The 23,457-nt window shown below is 36.4% G+C and overlaps 1 protein-coding gene and 1 pseudogene across 5 annotated transcripts in view; one reads left to right on the top strand and one right to left on the bottom strand.

Moving 5' to 3' along the window:
* The window catches only part of DYM (dymeclin), a 542,345-nt gene that overhangs the window by 313,378 nt on the left and 205,510 nt on the right, over positions 1-23,457 (top strand). The window lies entirely within an intron of this gene.
* Positions 17,935-18,026, bottom strand: LOC111766004 (U6 spliceosomal RNA; annotated as a pseudogene).

Below are 23,457 nucleotides of genomic sequence, written 5' to 3'. Positions count from 1 at the left end.
TTAGCCCATGGGAACCTCCTTAAATTGTCTCTCATGTCCTTTTTATTTTTTCTCTCTATTTTTTTAAATGTTACATTCAAAAAATATAAGAGGTCCCCACATACCCCCCACCCCCTTACCCCACTCCTCCCACATCAACAACCTCTTTCATCATCAGGAGACATTCGTTGGATTTGGTGAATACATTTTGGAGCACTGCTGCACCACATGGATAATGGTTTACATTGTAGTTTACATTCTCCCCAAGTTTGCCCAGTGGGCCATGGCAGGACATACATTGTCCAGCATCTGTCCCTGCAGTACCACCCAGGACAACTCCAAGTCCTGAAAATGCCCCTACATCATATCTCTTCTTCCTTGGCCACTCTCTCCACATCAATGCTACAATTTCTTCCATTACTAATCACAATAGCTCCATAGTAGAATATCAGTAAGTCCACTCTAATCCATACTGTATTCCTCCATCCTGTGGACCCTGGGATGCTTATGTCCACTCCACCTCTATATCAAGAGGGGGCTTAGAATCCACATGGATGATGGATGCAATTCTCTTACTTGAAATTGTAAGTACTCTTGGCTCCCTGCTGTGGTGATTGACCTTATTCACCTACCTGTTTGCTGGCTGGGGTAAGTCCAATAAACCAGAGGGTAGGAGTTGCAAGTCTGCTGAGGCTCAGGGACTGACTGTCATATGGACAGTCCAGAGATTCAGGTCTCCTGAGTATACACCAACCCCATCACCAACCACAGGTCCAGTAAAAGTGACAGAAGAGGCATGTATAGAAAGGACACATCTGAGTCCAACTCCATCTCACTCAGGAACACAAACTCCAAGGAGCGCCAACTGACATGGCACTGAACTCCAGAGCCATCTGCCATGACCGTAGAACCTGTGGGTCTTTGTAGCCCTCAGGAGAACCAGTACCTGGGATTGTATCTACTTTGGCTGTCTCTGGGACCCTGCTGAGGTGTGCGTAAGTGCGACCCCTCTAATGACCTCCTGACTCTATCTTATGTCCTTTTGACAGGGCTCTATTCGCCTTCGAAGGTTTCCTTGCTTCCTTGCTTTGGGCCAACAGGATGTTTCTGGGTCATCTTGTTTATTTCTTGTCTGTGACCTAGAAAGAGCCATTCTTCCAAGAAGCCCTGGTTTCTTTTAGTGGGAATGATATTTAGCAACCATGATCTGGGTGATGTATGATAGGAGTGCTCATTACTAGGGAGTTTGACCTTTCTTTTAGGTCTCTTCAGTGGACAAGTCTAGGAAAATATATATTCTTGAAAAGAAAAGAATTCATACTGTTACTTCTGAGCCATATTTAATATTTAACAAATTCTATACTCTGACTCAAATAACATAATTATAATTCTTTTCTCTTTATTCCACTCTAGGTATGTGTGTGTATAGTTGTTTCAAAAAAATGTTAATATTACTAATACTACTAATATTATACTACTATTACTACTACTACTTAGTGAATGAAGTTTAGGATATTTTTTTTACCTCTACTTTCCTTAGAATATATTCTACTGGATATGTATAGTCAATTTTGTGTTTTAAAGATATTCAAAGTATGTAGTTAAGTGGATATACAGTTTTTTCCTATGTAGTTTGGTTGATATGCAGTTATTCCATTTGTTTTCAATTAGGGAGGTTTTTAATTTTTTGAATATGTGTAATTTCAAGGTGCATTAATAGAATATAATCTCAGCCCTACACAAAATACAGTACATACAGAATAATGTGTTAAATGTCCAGTATTGTCCTAAGGGCAGAATGATATGATGTGGTTCACTCTGGATGTAGATTCAGAAAATAAGTGGGTGTGTTGTCTGTAAAGACTTTTTTTTTTTTTCCTCTCCCCTTCCCCCGCTCCCCGGTTGTCTGCTCTCTGTGTCTATTTGCTGGGTCTTTGTCCACTTCTGTTGTTGTCAGCGGCATGGGAATCTGTGTTTCTTTTTGTTGCATCATCTTGTTGTGTCTGCTCTCCATATGTGCAGCACCATTCCTGGGCAGGCTGCACTTTCTTTTGCACTGGGCAGCTCTCCTTACAGTGCGCACTCCTTGCACGTGGGGCTCCCCTACGCAGGGGACATCCCTGCATGGCAGGGCACTCCTTGCGCACATCAGCACTGCGCGTGGGCCAGCGCCACACGGGTCAAGGAGGCCCGGGGTTTGAACTATGGACCTCCCATGTGGTAGACGGACGCCCTATCCACTGGGCCAAGTCCACTTCCCTGTAAAGACTTTTAAAACTATAATAAAACCAACTAAAAGTTGGTCCACTTTTTTTTATCACCATGCACCAGCAATTCTAAATACTGTCAGTGATAAAATATCCCCCTTTGCCCTTGGTGCACTGCTTAGAAGCACATTAATCAATTGTGAGTATCCAAAGGAGAATAACAAGGCTAATGAAGAATCCTAGAAACTATGGCCCATGAGACATGGAAGAATAGGTAATAAATAATATCAACCAGAAAAGGAAATATTAAGAGGTTCACATTTCTTCAGATATTTAAAGGCTACCATGTAGAGAACAAAGTTAGACTTAGTGTCTGTAATTTCATATGCCATATTCATTAGAAGTTGTAGGGAAACAGGATTTAGCTTATTATAAGGAAGCATTTTCTAATTGTTACACTTATTTATCTGTGGATTGGGTCAATTTCCCAAATTAGAGAGTGCCCTTTTGCTTAAAGATGGATGTTAAGAACAGTATGGGCGGCGGGCTTCGCCCAGTGGTTAGGGCCTCCTTGACCGTGTGGACCTGACCCACGCGCAGTGCTAAAGCGCACAAGGAGTGCGCCCCCTAAGGAGAGCTGCCCAGCGTGAAAGAAAGTGCAGCCTGGCCAGGAATGGTGCTGCACACATGGAGAGCTGACACAACAAGATGACGCAACAAAAAGAAACACAGATTCCCGTGCTGCTGACAATAACAGAAGCGGACAAAGAAGAAGACACAGCAAATAGACACAGAGAACAGACAACCGGGGTGGGGCGGGGGGAGAGAAATAAATAAATAAATAAATCTTTTTTGGAAAAAAAAAGAGCAGTATGGACATCTAGCAAGGGCATTTTGCAAGACACTCTCCTGCTGGTAGAGGACTACACAAGCTCATCTGGGCGTGCCAGCCCTGTGACTCTGAGGTCACAGTGCCTGTTATCAGGCATCCTCATTGTCTAGCCCCATGCCACAGAAAAAAGCTCACTATCTTATTCATGTAAAAGCCCTGTTGCAGATATACTGATAATTGCCTTGCAGGTGAAATGCCAAATGTTTTTAATACATTATGTAGTAGAAAATGTAAATTAGTTCATAATGTTGTCAGATACGTGGCGAAGTTGTGGTTGCAGTTCTAGGCATTCATTTTTCAGGTCAAATGTCCTTCCACTGGTGAAGCCTTTCCTGACTACCAAATTCAACTACCCTTCAGCCCCTCTCCCACTGTACTTTATCTTATGTTCTTTTTCATTTTCTTTGTTTCATTAACTTTAATTATCTTATTTTTTTACTCATTCTTACTCTTACTCAATATTCAAATGTATGTTTCATGAGAGCACTGCTATCTTTTTCACCACTGAATCCCACTTGCTTAGAATGTCTGTCTTTTTTGGTATATGCTCAGAAAACCTATGTTGAATGAATGAGTAGAGGAATACTAGTTGAAGTCCTTTCTTACGTCCTGACAAAATTCACAGAATAGGGGCTCAGTTTATCCTATCTCTTTGTCTTTGCCCCATAATTCACTTTTGCATTTGGATTTAAGGTAACTTGATACTCTACAAAAAATGTAAATGAAGTAAATATAGAGAGGCCCAAATCTTAATTCTAGACCACAGGAAGCTAGTTGTTTTTTGTGGTTTTGTGGTTTCGGAGAGTACATATATATGTATCTGTGGAGGCTGCTAGAATAGAATAGTTTCATAGAAATGACATGACTGGATAAAAGGCAATGCACATTAACTTATCAGTTACTTATATTGCTTATCAGTTACTATATTACTTATCAGTTACTAATATTGCCTTCCAGAAATAATGCACTAATTTATATTCAATTAAGTATGTATGACAATGTCCATTTTCCTGTGTTCTTGCCATTTCTAACATCTTCTTACAAAAAAATCTTCCAGTTTGATAGCTGAAAATTGATATTTTCTTGTTGTAATTTGTTTTAATCACTGGTGGGAGTAAATTGTGTTTCAAATGTTCATTGCATGTATATTTGTGAATTTTAAGTGTGTGTACTTTGTTTATCAGCTGTGATTTTTGGCTTCACTTATTGATTTCTAAGAGTTCTTATAGACACATGAGAAATTGTTGATCTTATGTTTCAAATATGTATTACCTTTTAATTTTATTGGTGATGATTTTTGACATTTAAAATTTTTATATACTCATATTAACCAATCTTTTTTCTCCTACTCTCCTACTCCTCTCCTACTCCTCCATCTCCTACTCCTCCATCTTATTCTTCTGGATCTTTTGTGAGTTTATTTTTTACATTCAACTCTAATTCCTTTGGAACTCAGTTTGATTTATAGCATAAGATAAATTTCTGATTTCCCTCTCAAATATGCAACCAGTTTTTCCAGAGACAAATATGAAAAAAACCCTTCCTTTTTCCAAAATTTAAATGTCACTTTTATCACATACTTGAGTCTATTTCTGGGTTTTCTATTCTATTTTATTTATTCGTGTGTCTATTCCTTCTCTAATACCATTCTTTTTTTATTGTTATAGCCTATGTGTTTGAATAGCATAAGGTTCAGTCCCTCCTTATTACTCTTAATTTTCAAAGTTTTCTTGTCTCTTTTTATTTATTTCTTCTACACAGGAGTTCACTAATTGCATTTCATGAATCTGGAGCATGGGGATAATATGAATAGTTTTCAGGGGCTCTGTAGAAATCTTGATATTTAATGTAAAATTTTGTACATATAAAACCTGGTACATTTTTCTGTAGAAAAGATCCATATCTTTTATCAGATTTTCAAAGGAACACTTAAAAAATTAGGAACCAGTATAAGAAAGTTACTTTGTTAAGATCAAAGAATGCTCCTATGAAGATATTTAGTTTGTTAAAGGTAATGACATTCTTTAAAATAATTTCTCTTGCTGGTGTCTTTTCATATATTCAAGACATATTTTATGCCCAACAGTAATTTTTTTGTAATTTTAATTCGTGTGAACCCTAAACATTTCTTATTGACATTATTTATTGCTCTTTTGTATCTGCTGAACTATCTGCTAACAAGCTTTCTTAAGAAATAAAGAAAAAGAAAGGAAGGAAGGAAAGAAAAGGAGGTTGGAAATGGGTATAGAGAATATTCTGCATAGTTCATAAAGTTTAAATTGCTCCTGGTAGTCTCATTTTTCTTTGAATGGTTTTTAAGTATATAAATTATTAAGAAAATTAAGTAAAAAGTCACAATGAAAATACCTGTTTTTAATTTTGTTGTTGAAGTACTATTAAATATAAAATACATTATTTAAAAACCCTAACTGTGGGGTCTTATTCTTAAACATTATTCTTCTGCTTGTGGTTTTTGGGATCTTTTACACACTTAAATGTTGTTCCAAAACAGAATATTTTCATAATTTATTTTGGTGAAGCTTGGCTGTATCAAATAACATTTTAGAACTATACATTGCATAATCTTGGACATTTTCTTATAAGAAGGCAGTTAAGGAGATTTTATTTTTTATGAAAGTGTGACTCTAAAGTAACAGTGATTGTTTTTAATGGGATAGCTCCAGACCACATTTGCTTATTTCCCACGCTTTAGTTTTTCACATGTTTTAAGCTTTAGCTGTAGAGGTCAGAATGACATTTTAGGACTCTAGATTTGAATCTCATTAAAATGGTCTTATTCAGTTTATCAGTAAGACTAGGGTTTTGTTTTTTTTTAGATGAAATATAAAATATATTAGTTTTTGATGTTTTACTGCTGTATTTTTTAACTTTTTAATCTTGAAATTGCAGACTTACAAAAAAGTTGCAAAACTAATAAAAGGAATTTTTTTTTTACCATTCACTAAGATTCCCTAAATTTTACCATATTTGCCATATCATTATGTCTCAATTTTTTTTTTTTTTTACTATTTGAGAATAAGTTTGTGGACATGATATACCTTTACCACTAAGTATTTCAATTTGTTTTTCTTTAAAAAGCAAGGATATTTACCAAAATCAGGAAATGAACAAAGGTAAAACATTATTATTTAATCTCTGGGCATTCAGGTTTTGTCACTAATTACCCCACTAATTTCCTTTTTAGAAAAAAGAGAAAGCTTTTTGCTGGTCTGGGATCCAACCCCAGAATCACAAAATGCCTTTAGTGATTCTGTTTCTTTGTCTCCTTTAATCTGAAACAGAATGCAGGACAGTTTTTTGTTTTGTTTTGCTTTGGTTGTGTTTTTTGTTTATTTCCTTTGTTTTTGTTTGTAGTATGCCCCTCAATTCAATTTTGTCTGATGAGTCCTCAGAATTAGGTAGAGTTAGATCCCTGGTCATACTGGCTGACATACGATGTCTATTTGTCATATGACTGATGATGGTAACTATGATCCCTTGTTTAAGGAGGTGGTGATTCACATTTTTAAAGTACACTATTTTTAAGTTTTCTTGCGTTTTTGGTTTCCTCTGGTGGATTAATGTCCAGAACTCGATAAAAATATCTAATTAATTAAAAGCTGCTTAAAAATATTTTTTTTTACAATACCTTATCTTGGACATTGTTGTTAGCTTCTTCTCACTTTTATGCAGGAGAAGTGGGAAGAAAGAGAGTTTTCAGAACTTCCAGAGCAGATGAGTCCTGATTCTGAGCTTGGATATTCCTTTTATAGGAGCCTCTGGGCCTGACCATGACAGAAATGTTGGTGGATTCTACTAGGTGGAATTCTTCTATTACTGGCAGGAAACTCAACGTGTTCCTTATTTTTTTTTATTCCACAATTTTATCATTTGTTAAATGAGTATTGTGATACCTGGTTTTCATTACCTCACTGGAATGTGGGGAAAGAAGGGAATTAAGTAGCTTATAAATAATGGAAGTTTTTCAAAGTCCTTCTTCTTATGTATTTATGAATATTTGATCTGCCAGGCTGAAATACATAAGCAAAAACTGTTGCTTGGTGTTTCTGTATGGGTTGGTAGCTCGTCTGGAGATCTTTGGTGGATTTTTTTTAGGCAGTCTGTCCTTGATCTGTTTCTGTGTCAGCACTTTTTCTGTTAATATGTTTCTTAGAAAAAATTCATGAGAGATATTCTTCTCAGTTTTATAGATGACAAAAGTCAGAGGACCAGAGTCCATACTCAGAATTTTGTTGACCTATTAAAATGAAGCCAAGCCCTCCAAGATGAAATTTCCTTATTTAAGATCCAAAGATTAGTTGCAAATGTACAGGATTGGAAATGTTATTGTGTATTGCATTGCGTTTGTTCATCAGCTTAATATTATCAACTACTGAAAAACTAATGTGATTTTTAAAAAATTTTTTTTATTTTTTAGAGATACATAGATCACACAAAATGTTACATTAAAAAATATGAGGTTCATTAATGGAAAGTAATAGTAATATCACTTGTTTGAGAATATTTAAAACTTAGAGTATCTAAAAGAAGGTAACTGAGATGTTGATCTTTTTGTCATGGCAAGATTTTACTCAGATGCTATATAATTATTTTTCAAGAATGATTAGAAAGAGAAGCAGATGTAGCTCACATAACTGGGCTCCCTCCTACCACATGGGGGGTCACTGGTTCGGATCCTGGTGCATCCTAAATAAATCAGCAAGCTGGCACGACAAGCAGATATGGCAAGCTAACACAACAAGAGATACAAGAAGAAAAACATAATAAGAGGCATAACAAAGCAGGGAACAGAGGTGGCTCAAGCAATTAGGCACCTTCCTCCTACATCAGAGGTTCCGGGTTCTGCTCCCAATGCCTCCTAAAGTAACAAGGAAGACAGACACAGCAAGTGAAAAACTTTAAGGGGGTGAGGAGAAAATAAATAAATAAATAAAATAAATCTTTAAAAAAGAAAGAGTGGTTAGAAAGGATTTTTTTGTTGGGCATGACTGTGAAATGCCAAAGTAAATACAACATTATAGTTTTTAAATCCATTTTCTTATCTATGCCTTTCTTTTGAAACATTTTTATTAATTTTAAGTAAACCACATACTTTAAAATAATTGCATAATTAAATTATTGTTCAGCAACCAGTCAACATTATTTATCCAGTGGATGTTCATAAAGATTAGTTAATAATTATAACATTATAATTAAAAGCCAGTTTTCTGTGTCTTGATTTCTATTTAAAACACACAGATTGATGGGCTGAATTCAGAATAGCAATTTCAAAATCCACAGTTGATCAAATTTCTGAATGTAGTTTTTACCATTATTATAATTGCTCTAAAATATTAAGATGGATTTCATGATAGAATTGTATTTAATTGAAAGGTTATTGATAAAAGTTAGTTGTATTGTTTTTTTCATTTCTCCATTTGTTGTTTTTTTAAGTTAATAATGAATCAAAGGATTTTTCACATAACAAGGAACCCTTTTCTCATATCTGTTTACCACCTGATCTGTTTCCATTCAGTCTTTATAAAATAATACTAACAAAGAATATTCCAAAATTATTAAAATAAGAGGACAGAACCTCTCTAAATTGAACAGTAGTTCTATTTAGATATGAGTCATTTAATTATTTCAGTCATACAGTTTGAAAAGTTATCTAGAGTTTTAAATTTATTATTTGTTTTGCATATCTTGAAATTACTTTAAATAAATAGTATTACCACAGTCCTCTTGAAACATTCTTTATTGGCATCTGACAACACTCCACTGATTTTTTTTCTACATCTCTGGCTACCGCTGGTATTCTTTGTCAATCCCTTCTCTCTCTACCTAATTTGTAAATATTGGAATTTCTTGAACCCAATCTTCTCTTTTCACTCTTCACTCTCATCTTAGGTAATTTCATAGATCTTCTCAGAGTTTTGACTTCCGTGTGTATGTATTTGTGTATCTAGGTTAGCCCATATCTTTCTTAGCTTCAGCCTTAAATGTATACCAACATCTACTAACATCTTACAACTACAGTATTTGGAACTGAAGATATTCAAAACTAAACTCATGATCTTTTCCGTGAAAACTTTACCTCCTCCAGTTTCTCCTACCTCAGAAAATATGCTTTCATTCAGTTCTTAATACCAGAAATCTGAGAGTTATTCTTGACATCTACCTGTACCACCACCACCCTCCCAATCCAGTAAGTAAGCAAGTCCCATTTGTTTTACCTCCAAAATATAGCCTGATTGCCATGCCCCTGGTTTACGCCATCAGCAATACTTGCCCAAGTGATGGCCCCCCTGGTCTTTCCTTTTGCACTTTAGCCCCTCTCCAATTTTACTTTTGCATTTCACCCAGTGGTCTTCTTAAAAATCTAAATCCAGTCAAGTTGCTCCCCTGTTTAAACTCTTCACTGGTTTCATATGATAGGACAAATCTTTTAACAAAGCACATAAGACCCTGCATGAGTTGCCTTTTACTGTGTCCAACATACTCAGCCATACTGAGCTTCTCTCATGTCTTTGAATTTGCCCAGATCTCCCTGCTTTAAGGACTTCCTATATGTTGTCTGTATGATTGAAATAAACCCCACTATACCCCTTTAAAGTTTTGGAATTAGTTATTAATTTATTTCTGTGGTACACGAACATGGCAGAGGTTCAAGTAATACAAAAGAATACACAATGAAAAGTAATTGTTTCTTCCTTTCATATTTTTTCATTTTTGTGTGGTTAAATTCATGAGTTTTTATTTTTATTAGCTTTTAGGTGAATGGTTAATTTTTGAACCTGTGTTGTTTTTTTTTACCTTCAAGTCTTTGATCAGCTTGGAATTTATTTTTAAGAGGTGGTTTATCTACCCTGTTATCCCAGTACTCTTTATCTGATTTTCTCTTTTAAAGTAACATTTTTCACTTATACTACATTTCTCTCCTGTTTCAGTCTCTTCTAGTATTTCTTTCTACTCCTGCACCATACCAAATTGTTTCTATTAATGTAGCCCTATAGTGGGTTTTTTTGGTCTTTATTTATTTTTTAATGTTACATTCAAAAAATATGAGGTCCCCATATACCCCCCACCCCCTCACCCCACTCCTCCCACAACAACAACCTCCTCCAACATCATGGGACACTCACTGCACTCGGTGAACACATCTCTGAGCACTGCTGCACCACGTGGTCAATGGTCCACATTTAAGTTTACACTCTCCCCCAGTCCACCCAGGGGGCCATGGGAGGACACACAATGTCCAGTAACTGTCCCCGCAGTACTACCCAGGACAACTCCAAGTCCTGAAAATGCCCCCATATCACATCTCTTCTTTCCACTCCCCACCCCCAGCAGCCATCATGGCCACTTTCTCCACCTCAATGCCACATTTACTTCCATCACTAATCACAACAATTCTATAGTGTTTTTTTATTTTTTTTTATTTTTATTAGTTTTTTAAAATTTATTTATTTCTCTCCCCTTCCCCCCCCCCCCCGCCCTCCCCCAGTTGTCTGTTCTGTGTCTCTTTGCTGTGTCTTCTTCTTTGTCTGCTTCTGTTGTTGTTAGCAGCATGGGAATCTGTGTTTCTTTTTGTTGTGTCATCTTGTTGTGTCAGCTCTCCGTGTGAGTGGCACCATTCTTAGGCAGGCTGCACTTTCTTTCGCGCTGGGCGGCTCTCCTTATTGGGCGCACTCCTTGCGCGTGGGGCTCCCCTACGCGGGGGACACCCCTGCGTGGCACGGCACTCCTTGCGCGCATCAGCACTGCGCATGGGCCAATTCCACGGGGCAAGGAGGCCTGAGGTTTGAACCGCGGACCTCCCATGTGGTAGACCAACACCCTACCACTGGGCCAAGTTCACTTCCCATATAGTGGTTTTTAAATACATTGTAGAGCTAGTCCCATTTTCTAAGTCTAGCTTTTCAGAATTTCCTGACTCATTTTAAATGTTTAATTTTCTGTATAAAAATTTGAATCAGCTTGTCTAGTTTTTAAAAAGTCTTGTTAGTATTTGGAGGGATATTAACTTTTAGATTAGATATGAAGAGTTGCTGACTTTATAACCCTGGAGTTTCTTATGTAAGAATATAGTATTTTCCCCCATTTTACTAAGTCTTTGTAAATTTTCCTTTCTACCATTTTTTAAATTTCTTCATACATATTTGCACATATCTTTGAGGTTTATTCTTAGCTATTTCATCCTTTTTGTTGCTGTTAAAATGGAATCATTTTTTTAAACTGTTTCTTTTTAATAAAGGGAGGCTATTAATTTTGAACCCACTCTCCTTAGCACACGTATTGCCTGTGATAAATTTTTAGTTTTTCATGCCACCCTCTTTATTAGCTCACTCCATTCCTTAAAGTCTCAACTTAAAGTTCACTGTCCTGAGAGTCCTTTCTCAATCTCCAAATCTCAACCAGGTCTCTGTTTCTCTCCCCTTAGAGCACCCTGTACTTCTCCTTTGTATTGCTTATCACAGTTTGTCCTTATTCATTGTGGGATTTTGTTGTTGCCTAACATCTGTCTTTCCTGCTAGGATTTAAGCTCCATAAAGGACATGGATTGTTCATACTTAGTTCATCAACTTATCTTCAATGCCTAGCACTGTTTCTACATATAGTAGATAGTATATAATGCTTGGCTGATTTGTTGGTTGGTAGGGTAGTTGTTTGAATGGATGGGCATTTGTGGAAGTTAGCCCACTTCAAGTCTCTCAATCTAATTGTTTTGAGTTCAACATACTTTTTTTTTTTTTTTTACAATTTTTAAAAATGTTATCCCCCACCCATTGTTTGTGCTCACTGACTGCTCTCTGTATCTGTTCATTATGTGCTCTCTGTGTCTATCTGTCTTCTTTTTAGGAAGCATCGGTAACCGAACCTGGGATCGTCCATGTGGGAAGGGAGGCACCCAATCGCTTGAGGCACATCCTCTCCCTGCTTGTTGTGTCTCTCATTGTGTTTCCTCATTGTGTCTCCTTTATTGCATTATCTTTCTGCGTCATCTTGTTGCATCAGCTCCCCGTGCTGGTCCATTAAGTCAGCTTGATGTCTTGCTTATCTTCTTTAGGAGCACCAGGAACAATCCAGGACCTCCCGGGTGGTAGGCAGGAGCCCAACTGCTTGAGCCACATCCACTTCCCTCAACTTACTTTTAACTCCCAGTTAGGAACTTGGTATATTTTTGATATGGCTCTCTAAACATGGGTCTCAGAGACTAGCAGTCTAGGCAGATCACCTAATTGTGTTCACTATTTTGTTAACTCATCTTGTCAGCTTGATTTTGTATTTTCCTCTTTCAAATTTGTTTTTATATGGATTGAAATGTGGCACCAGTGAGATTGCTCTGATGATGATGAATATAGTCTTATTGTTCTCTTATTATTACTGTTTTACTTTTTTGTAATAATTGCTTCAAAATTTTGGAGGAATTTAAAGTTTTTTTTCTTTGTGGCAATTTGTGGAATTGAGACTTAGAGAGATCAAATACCCATTGTTATAATGCTGCCAATGGCTGAGTTGGATCTATAATTGAAGTTTTCTGACTCCTAATTCAGTGTTCTCTCTACCATAGCATCTGCTGTATTGCTATAGAATTATTGCTTGTCTGCCAGGAATATATTTGTAATACTGCAAAAATAAATATCTTACACCACTTTGCTCTACCAAGCCGAATTTTATATCACTAATAGCATCATATTTTGTGTATCTTCTCTATCAATATATCTTTTTCATATTCTCTTTTAACTGTTTTTTTCCTCTGGCACCATCTACTAAAGACACTCAGAAAGCTTTGGGAACATAAAGGATGATTTATTTTTTCGAAGGAAAACTCCTCTCTTTCTGTTTTTCTCCTTTTACCTTTGTCTTTCAGTTATACCTGCCGCCACTTGCGGAGATATGTTTATGTGTTGGACAAACTGTATTTCCCCCACTCTCACTGTTCTACGCTTCAGCGTTGCTTCTCGACCCTCAGTGACAATGGAGAGGAACTCTTGTCTTTAACTTGCTCTCACATTCTCAGATCCTATGCTTCCAGGTTATTAACCTCTGCTGTCCATTTACTGCATGCTGCATGCTGTGTATGACCTATGATTGCATGTTTTAATGGGACACTTGTCAATTAAATAATTAAAGAGGAAACTTACATTTGAAATGATGCTAAATAATACTTTAAAATAGTGGCTGGGATTTATTTCCATACAAATGCCATCTTAAGTACTTTATGTTATGTTTCATGGGAGAGAGGAAAGCTTTCAACTTCATGGTTATCATATAAACTTGCCAAAACTTTTTGGTACTTTGTTCTACTTGGAATTCTTTTTGTTTAACTTGTAGTTGTTGGTGTATGATTTATATATGAAATACTTTACAGTTACTATTAATTACAAATGGATTTTAAATTCTCTTTCTTGCTTTGCAAGCATACTTGAGAACTTGCTGCAAGACTCCACGCATGTCCTAATAGAGGCACATTTAGTTGAACAAGTTTGATTTTCTAAGAAAGTGAAATGATCCTGTTAGGGTCTTATATTTCTTACTCATTTTATTTACATAGAGTAGTTCTAAAATCAAGTGACAATGTGTCAGGGATGAATGTAGATTAAAAGTAATGATGGATGGAGTAACAAGAAAGAAAAAAGTTGTCATTCTCAAATAGAGAAAATCAACACCTGCTGTTTGGTGTCTATCATATACCAAAATAGAGCGGCAGTATGACATTACTTCTTTGTACTTTGCAACTGACATTTTTAACACACAGTTTCTGTAAGTCAGAGATGACTTATACCAGCACTAAGCTGTTTGCTAGATATAATGATTAAGGCATTGTGTTCACTGCCAAATGATTAAAAGGAATAAGGAAAAATTCCTTGACAAACTTTAACCAGAAAATGCAAAACATTTAAAATTAAAATAGAGCTTTTCAGGTGAAGAAGCATACAAAAGCATCAGGCTACACAGTATATCCAAGTGAAAACACTTGGATTATTAAGAAATAAAGACTCTGGCATCTAAGTTAATAATGCCTTTTCTTGGCAGAGAATAATTTTATGTGATATTGATTAGGCTGTTATTGAGTCAAGGATAGAAAAGCAAGTGGAGGGAAACGGACTTGGCCCAGTGGTTAGGGCGTCCGTCTACCACATGGAAGGTTCGTGGTTCAAACCCCGGGCCTCCTTGACCCATGTGGAGCTGGCCCACGCGCAGTGCTGATGTGCGCAAGGAGTGCCCTGCCACGCAGGGGTGTCCCCGCGTAGGGGAGCCCCACGCGCAAGGAGTGCATCTATAAGGAGAGCCGCCCAGAGCGAAAAGAAAGTGCAGCCTGCCCAGGAATGGCGCCACCCACACTTCCCATGCCGCTGAGCCCGACAACAGAAGCGGACAAAGAAGCGGACAAAGAAACAAGACTCAGCAAATAGACACCGAGAACAGACAACCGGGTGAGGGGGGGATTAAATAAATAAATAAATCTTTAAAAAAAAAAAAAAGAAAAGCAAGTGGAAATAATAGAATAAACTTTTAAATATGTAATAAAGAAGAAAATGTATTAGACTAAAGCCAATGAATTTCTATTGACTTATGTAAAGTGAGAGAATATCAGGTAAGTAAATGATAACTTAGAATTGGATACAGACCTTGTCTGGCTGTAAGGAGTGGGGGATACTGCTGCTGATCATTAAACCCCTTAAATGGGGAGCATCACTGACCTCGCCCTTATTTACTGTGCTTCTCCCATATTTTCTGGGGTGTGTGTGTATGTGTGTATCATCTTTCTCCTACCTGACTATAAGCCTCTTGAGATTAGGCACCAAATCTTATTCATTGTTATACATCCTATAGCACCTACCCTCTTCCGGGCACACTGTCAACTCTCACTAATACTGACTGCGACAGGTTTTACCTCTGTGACAGAGGCCGCTGTCTGCCTCCTTCTTGTTTGGGCCTCTCAAATGGAGGAGCAGAAAGGAAAGATAAATATATGATCAGCTTGGAGGAGAAAAGGAAATGAAATGGATGAAGAAGACAAAGTAGAGAGCAACAAAATTAACTGGGGAAAGAAGATGGAGGTACCATGGCCAAAAGTATGCTGTGATTCCAGAATAACCTTTCCTAAACTCCCGTGATTCCTTGCAGAGTTAAATTTACTCAAGTCTGTATAGAATTTCTTTTGAATTTTCCATTCCCTCTTTTGGCACCTTTCCTGAAACCTTTTCATTCCTTTCTACTTTGGTTTTTTTCTTATCAGTACTCCCAGCTAAGGTTTAAGGTATTAACCTTCTGAAGGGTATTTTTTTGTTTTGTTTTGTTTCAATACAAAATCCTCCTAAGTACCAAACTGCCTTTAAGATTCATCTATAATGAAATTCCAAGGCCATGGTAGGCCCAAGTAGGTTGTTGAGGCCAATAAAAATTCATGGCACTTTCTCAATGCTGCCCCTGTACCAGGCTATTCTTGCTAATGCTCTCCCATCTTACCTTACTCCAGAACAATTGCACCACATGTGCTATCTCTTGGCCCCCAAATTCTGCAGGGCCCTGACCATTCATTCTGAACAGCAGAGAAAAATACAATATATTTGAATTAAAAGAGTGGTTAGGGGCATGGGCTCTGGAGTCAAGACCCCTCTGTGACAGACATTAAATCCTAGATCTGCCACTTATAATCTGGGACAACGTACACAGTCCATTCAGGACAGTTCTCAGAATGTGGGTGTGATTTGTGTAAAAAAAGAATTATCTGGTCACCTTCTCATGCCATGTTCTTTTGCAAATGACTAATAACATCCTGCATACACAGTGACACATAGTTAAGTGTAATCTAGTCCCTGTAGTTTAGAAATTTTCTTTCAACAGAATTATATTATGTAGAAGAAGAAGCCAAATGGATGGAGCAATCACAAACTCACTTCACAAACTTACGTAGCTTTGGTTATATGGAATGTTTAAAATGTAATTCAGTTCCTAGAGAGAACTTACCTTGGGCTAACATGAATTACTGCTTTACATAGAACTATCGGTCATTCTAATGTAATCTTCTTCCCAATATAGGAATTCTTTTTACAGCATCCCTGAGAGAAAGCTTTCAGGTACTCAGCAACTCAGGAGGCAGTAGAGTTCTTGCTGTTTCAGGGTTAGAAAGCTTTGCCATATGTTTAGTCTACCTGCCAATAGCTTTTATATGTAGGGTCTAGTTCTGTGCTTCAGAGAAATAAACAAATGTATAAACTTTCCTGTTTGTGAGAGCCCTTCAGTTTCCATAAAACATCATGTCTCCTTATGACATTATGACTCCTCAATATTTTTTTCCCTACAGCTTAAATACCCTGGTGCTTCCTAACAATAGATGAGTTTTAGATTATTCAGTCTTCTTATCTTAATGGATAATCTCTATTTGTCAGCACCTATCTTAAAATTTGATAGCTAGAATTGGGTGCAGTGTTTTAGCTGTATTTTATCATTTTGAGTGTAAAATTATACTTCATTAATTTATCCTAGGATTGTGGTCATTTTTATACACAGTCACACTTGGTTCATGTAACATTCTCAGATCTTTCCCACATGAATGTACATCCCTGTGGCAGTTCGAGAATATTTTTGTGAATCCCCAAAGAAGAGAAAAATTATGTTTGTAAACTAGTCTTTTCCTCTGGGTGTGATATTCTTCGATTGTATTCAAAGGTTTTAAGTTTACTTGATAAAAGATTAGGGCATTGATTCAACCACATCAGTAGGGCATGACTCATGTCCCCACCCCCTTGGTGGACTGATATAAAAGGGACATCACTCAAGAAGACACACAGAAGACATGGGACGAGAGAACGCTCAATGGACAATGGAAGAGGAGAGAGCTGAGCCATCCGCCTGATAGTTTCCAGCTGGGCAAGCCTGGAAAGAAGTAAGCCTGATGCCAGACCGATATAGGAAGCCTTGAGAGACAAGCCCTCTGCCAGCCTACAGCTGAGACAGAAAGAAGCTGGGACCATGGAGCCTTAAGTGGAAGAAGGAAGGAGAGACCAGGCAGAGATTGCCAACCATCTTGCTCCAATGTGTGGCAACTGACTTTGGTAAGAAAGCAACCTGAGTTGGACTCTTTAGAGCCTGTTACTGTAAACTTCTACCCCAAATAAATACCCTTTATAAAACGGAAATGGATTTCTGGTACATTGTATCAGCACTCCTTTGGCAGACTAATACAATCCCTCCTGGACTTGTACATTTTATTATTTGAATTCAATTGCAAGGCTTTACATTTTTTCTTTCTTAAATGTAATGAATTAATTTTGTCCCATCTTTCTCAGTTTGAGTTCATATTATACAAAATATAATTCAGACCTGTTAACTCCTCCTCTTAATCTTTAGATGCATTGAGAGTAACTCTCAAGTCACAAACCTTAGATTTGACTTCCATAGTGTTCAAGTTTAGAATTTTGAGTGGGCACTTGGAAATTTTAATTGATCATTAGTAACTTAGTGAAGTCAAATGTTTTGACTGCTTAGACCTTTATGCATAAATTTTTTCCTTTTGTTTTTTTTTAAGTTTTTATAGATTTTAAAATTTGTTAAAGATACATAGATCATATAAAATATTATATTAAAAAATATAAGAGGATCCCATATACCCCCACTCCCCGCCCCACCCCCCACTCCTCCCACATCACCAAATTCTTTCATCAATGTGGCACATTCATTGCATTTGATGAATACATTTTGAAGCACTGCTCCCCATTGTGGGTTATAGTTTACATTGTAGTTTACCCTCTCTCCCAGTCCATTCACTGGGTTATGGCAGGATATATGATGTCCTGCAACTGTCCCTGCAATATCATTCAGGACAATTCCAAGTCCTGAAAATGCAAAAATATGGAACGTGTCATCCTTGTGCAGGGGCCATGCTAATCTTCTTTGTGTCATTCCAATTTTAGTATATATGCTGCCCAAGTGAGCACTATGCATAATTTTAAGTTCTGCTTTATTAGGTTTTAAGGTAGAGTAGTGAATAAATGTTATGAGAAATCTGTGAAGAAAATACCTACTTTAATAATATCTTAAGTGACTTTATATTTAACTTACATATTTTGCTGATTTTGAAAATATAGCTGCTAATGTTGTTTTTAGTTGGGCATGAGACAAGAAGAAATCAAGGGAATGTTAAGTGCTGAGATGATTCCGTTGCAGTGCACAATTCATTTTGAGCTCCTATTAACTCAGGGCTTCAGTTGTTGCTGCCTGATGCTAAAATGCTGAGAAGGACTGTCAACAATATTTACAATTATTTCCTAACCCATATGGGCTTAAAACATTGTTGCTTTCTTATAAAAATTAATCATGTTAGCACTGAAGTTCTTGGCCAATTAATTTTTGCCAAGGTCAGTGGTTCTTTACCTTCTGGGGGTCTTAGAACTCTTCTAGAATTTATTGAAAATGTTGGGCTTTACATCCAAAAGACAGAAATAGAAATTTTTTCATGGACCAGTTTAGTTAGAATCAGAATATTCCATATAGCAGCCAGAAAAGAGAGACCCAAAATGATATTGGCTTAAACAAGATAGAATTTAATTTCTCAAGTGAAAGTCTGAGGTGTTATGGCAGCCTTGTTCTATAAAACGCTCAGGACCCAAAGTCTTTCTCTCTCACGCACCCCCATCCCCAGTATCTTGACCAAACCTGAAAAATCTTGGCCATACCTGAAAAATGTGGGATGACACCACAAATTCTGGCTGGAAGGTGGAAGGAAGGAGAGCGGAAAGGGGGAAGGTGCAATGATAATTTAAGGGCATCAGATGTCCCTTTGGCCAAAACATAGTCACAGAACTATTTCACCTGCAGGGTTGACTAGGGAATATAATTTTTACCTGAGTGGCCCTGTGTTCTGCAAAAAATTTTCTTACTGTGTGGAAAAGGGAGAACACTAACAGTCTCTGCCACACCATCAAGAGTTCCTGACTTGAGTAATAAAGTTAATAAATTTTACTCATTGACTATTATTTGATGAGTCCTGTGCCAGAGAGCGAGAGGTCCATGGTGAAGACAGGGAACTAAGACAAAACCATTGAGAAGAATCATTGCCTAGTACTACTAGTTAACTATAAAATGAGTAATGCATGAAAAAGAAGCTCTCTGACAGAGGGATCTGAAGTGGCCTCAAACAAGTAGGATTTGAGCAAGAATTTAAAGGATAGATTATAATTAATTATAATAGAGTGCAAACCGAAGTGCAGAAGTTCACAGGTGGGAGAGCACATGATATATTCCGAGGACAGTAAATAGAGTGGTTTTTTTAAGAGCAGATGTATGTATAGGATTAATAAGTCAGACTCCTGAGGCCCTTAAATGTTGGCCAGGACACTTTTGAATGTTTGTTGTTGTTTTGTTTTATTTCGGGTTTTGGTTTGTTGTTGTTTCTGCATAGTTTTCTGTAGGCGGTGGGATTTTACTTAGTGTTTTTGAGCATGAATATGACACAATGAAAACATGCTTTTTCTGATGATTGTAATGCATTTAAATGAATTAGAGAATTTTGCATGTAGGTAATAGAACAACACAGGACAAGTTGATTGTGGCAGTGGAAATGAAAACGGAGCTCATAGAAATTTTTGAAAACAAAAAAAGAAATAGCTATATAAAGAGAACATATTTAAACACTGAAATGATATCCTTTGAACTATCAATAGGAACTCTAACATTACTCTTGTGCATAGAATTAGTTCCTAGCAACATTGCACATCTTTATTAGTATGTCTCTTCTGTGTGGCTTATGTTTTATGCTGTAAGAGTGTGCTTAGAGATATTCTTGTCACCAAGTAATAAAAGCTTTGTGTAATATAGTAGGTAAAAGGTTCATTTTTTAAGACTAAAGACTTCTTAAACTGTCCAACCATTTTAGAATTTGTATTAATATAGTAAACATTTGACTTAATACCCAATCCTTGATTATCTTCTAATAGTAAGTTGCATATATAAGGTAAAGAATGGTGAAAATAGTGGATTTCTATAAAGAAATCTTCCAAAAGACGTTAAATGTTAATATCTTGGAATTTATCCTAAGAAAAAATTTAACCTAAGAAAATAATTGTATTTAGGAACAAAATAAGGATAGTCAAGTAAATTATGTCAACTTAATGGAATTTATATAGCATTAAAAATATTAAAAAAGAAATATGTAGAAATATGGAAAACATTTTATATAATAAGTAAAAATATAAATTGTATTACTACTCTTTTAAAAACTAAAATCTTTGTGGAACATTAACAAAAAATATATATTTTTCAATAATGTAAAATTTTATTTTTAGGGATTCTAAAAAATTACACAAATTTAAATTATAAAATTTATCCCCACCTACATCTCCCTCTCACCCCTTACTCTAAGTTAAATATATGTCTTTGGTTTTTCTTTTTTTCCACCACCAATAAAGTGTTATATCATTTTATTAATTGGCAATGAACTGCAATGGTTTATGGGAACAGAAAGGAATTTTCCAACTCTGAGGACAGAAAATTTCTCTCGTGGTTTATTTTAGAATTCTTATAGATTCATCTCTTTTTTTTTTTCCCTTGGACTTTTCTTTTAAAGCATGAATTTATCATTCCAAGTAAGAAAAACATTAAATAATTTCTATATCTAAACTGTAGCACTTTCAAATTTGGGAGTGTTTTTACCTACTTGGTATGCCTTTTACGCTGTGTTTTTAAAAATTACATCTGATGCCATTTTTATTGCTTTCAAAAGATTGCATCTTCAGTCTAAGAAAATGTTTTAATGAATTTCCTAAAAAAGTTTTGTAAAACTTGCTGAAACAGTGTTGTCATGGTATACCACTCACTAAATCTGTAATGAATAAATATTTGAAGCCTTAGTAATAATTTTTCAACCAGATGATACTGTCTTAATAATTCTGTTGTGGCTATGTGCTTTATTGATTTCTGTGCCTCTTCTGTGGCCTGAAATGAAATGTATTTTCCCACTTAAACCATTATGGTTTCCTTTTGAATTACATATTCATTACTTGATCCTGTCATCAGCCTTATTTTATTTTCTGTAATGTGGTGCTCAGTCTTAGAGATTCACTACTTAAAACTCAGTGCAGCATAAATCAAATTAGGACAGGTAATTCAGATCAGAAGAGAAGAAATAGTAGAAGAAGAAATAGAAGAAGAACTAGTAGGCCTCTAATTTTCTTAAAAAACCAACAACCCTCTGCTCTTTTTTTTTTTTTTTTTTGGTTTCTGCTTTAAAAAAAAAAAAGAGTTATAGGAATGAATTGTTGCTGGGTTTCCTACAGAAGAGAGGAAGGCAAAACTTAACAAGCTAGTGGTGATGTTTATTTGATCTCACAGCTGAGGTAGACAGCTTTGTTCTACCCCCTTCTCTTGCCTTGTGTGACAGCATACTCCTAGTTTTCTTCCCACTCTTCTCACCATTTCTTCTTAGGTTCTTTTGCCTTAAATATTAGAATCTCTACAGGCTCATTCCTGAGGCCCCTCATCTCTTTTCACTTAAACTCTACCTGTGGCATTTTCATTCATTTGTATCATTTTACATGTCGTCCTTGTGCCAGTACATCCCAAGTTTATAACTCTGGCTGGGATTCTGAGCTCCAGTCCCATGTTGTCACCTGCTTTGGTGTTAGCATCATCACTCCCACCTCTTACCTGCCTCAACTTCCACGTGAACTCCTCACCTTCTTCCATGAACCTTTTCTTTTTTTAGCTCCTCCATGTCAGTAAATAGTGCCTGCATCCATCAAGTAAGTGACTTTTGCCCATCACGTGGGAGTCATCATCATTTTCTTTTCCTCACCCCCTACATCCTACCTCACTAGATCCATTCAGGTCTATAGCTAAAATATAAAGTGAATGTGTTCTCTTTTTTCTGTCACCACTGCCAGCCACCTTTGCTGAAACTATCCTTATCTCACATCTAGACTGTGGAACCTCCTATTGGTTTCTACTCTTACAGCCTCATCTCTCTGGCCTGCCCTCCACCCTTCACCCCCTAATTCCTCATCTAAACCAGGTCTTCTCCCTGACTTCCTGTTACCTTTATGATGGTGCATTCTCTAGCTACACCAATCTACTTTTCTTTCCCAGACCATGCTGAGCCCTTTTCTATCTCAGGGCTTTTTACCTCCTCCTTCTTTCTCTCTGATAGTTGACTTAAGCTTCCTGAGGGCAGAATATGTGTGTGCTTTAAACCACTGACCATCAGTATCTGATATGATAGTTGGTTACACAAAAGGTGCTTCACATTTGCTGCATTAAGGCATGATTTTAGTTTATTGAAATGTACTTTTTGCAGACTTGCCCAGTGTAATAATGATTACTTTTTAAGGGAGTACCTTGGCCAGAAACAGTAAGATGTCAATCCTATTACAGTGCTACTACATCTTTAAAATAGCACTCAAGTTCATAGCAACATTAGTTAATTGAGTATACTGGTCATACTTATGTGGTTATGTAGTTTCCCAGATATGAAGTAAAACCATTTGGCAAAAGAAGACTCCTTGGAACAGATGTAGCTCAAGTGGTTGAGCACCTTCTTGCCATGTACTAGGTCCCAGGTTCAGTCCCCTCCTTTAAAAAAAAGAGGAAGGTTCCTCAATTCTTCTTGACTATGTGGAGCGTCATTGCTTTTTCTCCCAGTTAAATATGTTTTATAAATTTTCCACTTTTTGAAGCTATCTGGTAACCCACGATTATCAAATTAATATCTACATACTTTGAACAATGTCTCAAAAAAGTTAAAAAAAAAAAAAAAAGAACTTTTTTCCTGGAAGTTCTGGCTAAGCAGAAGAAATTCAGAGGGAAAAATATATTTTGCATTAAGTTTTACCTCTTGATATTCAGGCCCAGCACTGGAAAATAATTTGAAACCAGAGTTGTTCTAACAAGAGCCTCTCCCCCCACCCCCCAAAAAAGGAAAGTTTTCCTTTGTCATAAATAAATTATGGATATGAATGGCTGTAACAAAAGAAGTTGCAAAAATATAGCTAAGATGGAAGAAAATATATACTATACATATTAAAATTCTCTTGGGTCACTTTAATTCAAAATTTTCTAGTAGAGAATCAAATTTATTATATTAGACCTACTTGGAAATGTTCATAAAATATTTCAGTGTGTCACTTATAAAAATATTGGTTGGATTTGTTGAAGACCAAAAATAATATTAAAACTCTACCCAGAATACGTGTTTGTCTGTCCTGCCATGGTGATGTGCACTAAAATGTCATTGGGTTAGAGTATACAATTTATCATCTAAAGGGAAAACTTTTAGATTAAATCCATAACGAAAATATAACAAAAGATACTTATTAAGTGAATTATTGTGAGAAGGATATCATGACAGTTTCGGCACATGGAAACAAGAAAGAACTG

This window comes from Dasypus novemcinctus, chromosome 16 (genome assembly GCF_030445035.2).
Source record: "Dasypus novemcinctus isolate mDasNov1 chromosome 16, mDasNov1.1.hap2, whole genome shotgun sequence".
NCBI lineage: Eukaryota > Metazoa > Chordata > Mammalia > Cingulata > Dasypodidae > Dasypus > Dasypus novemcinctus.
This window is presented reverse-complemented; position numbering and strand designations above follow the sequence as displayed.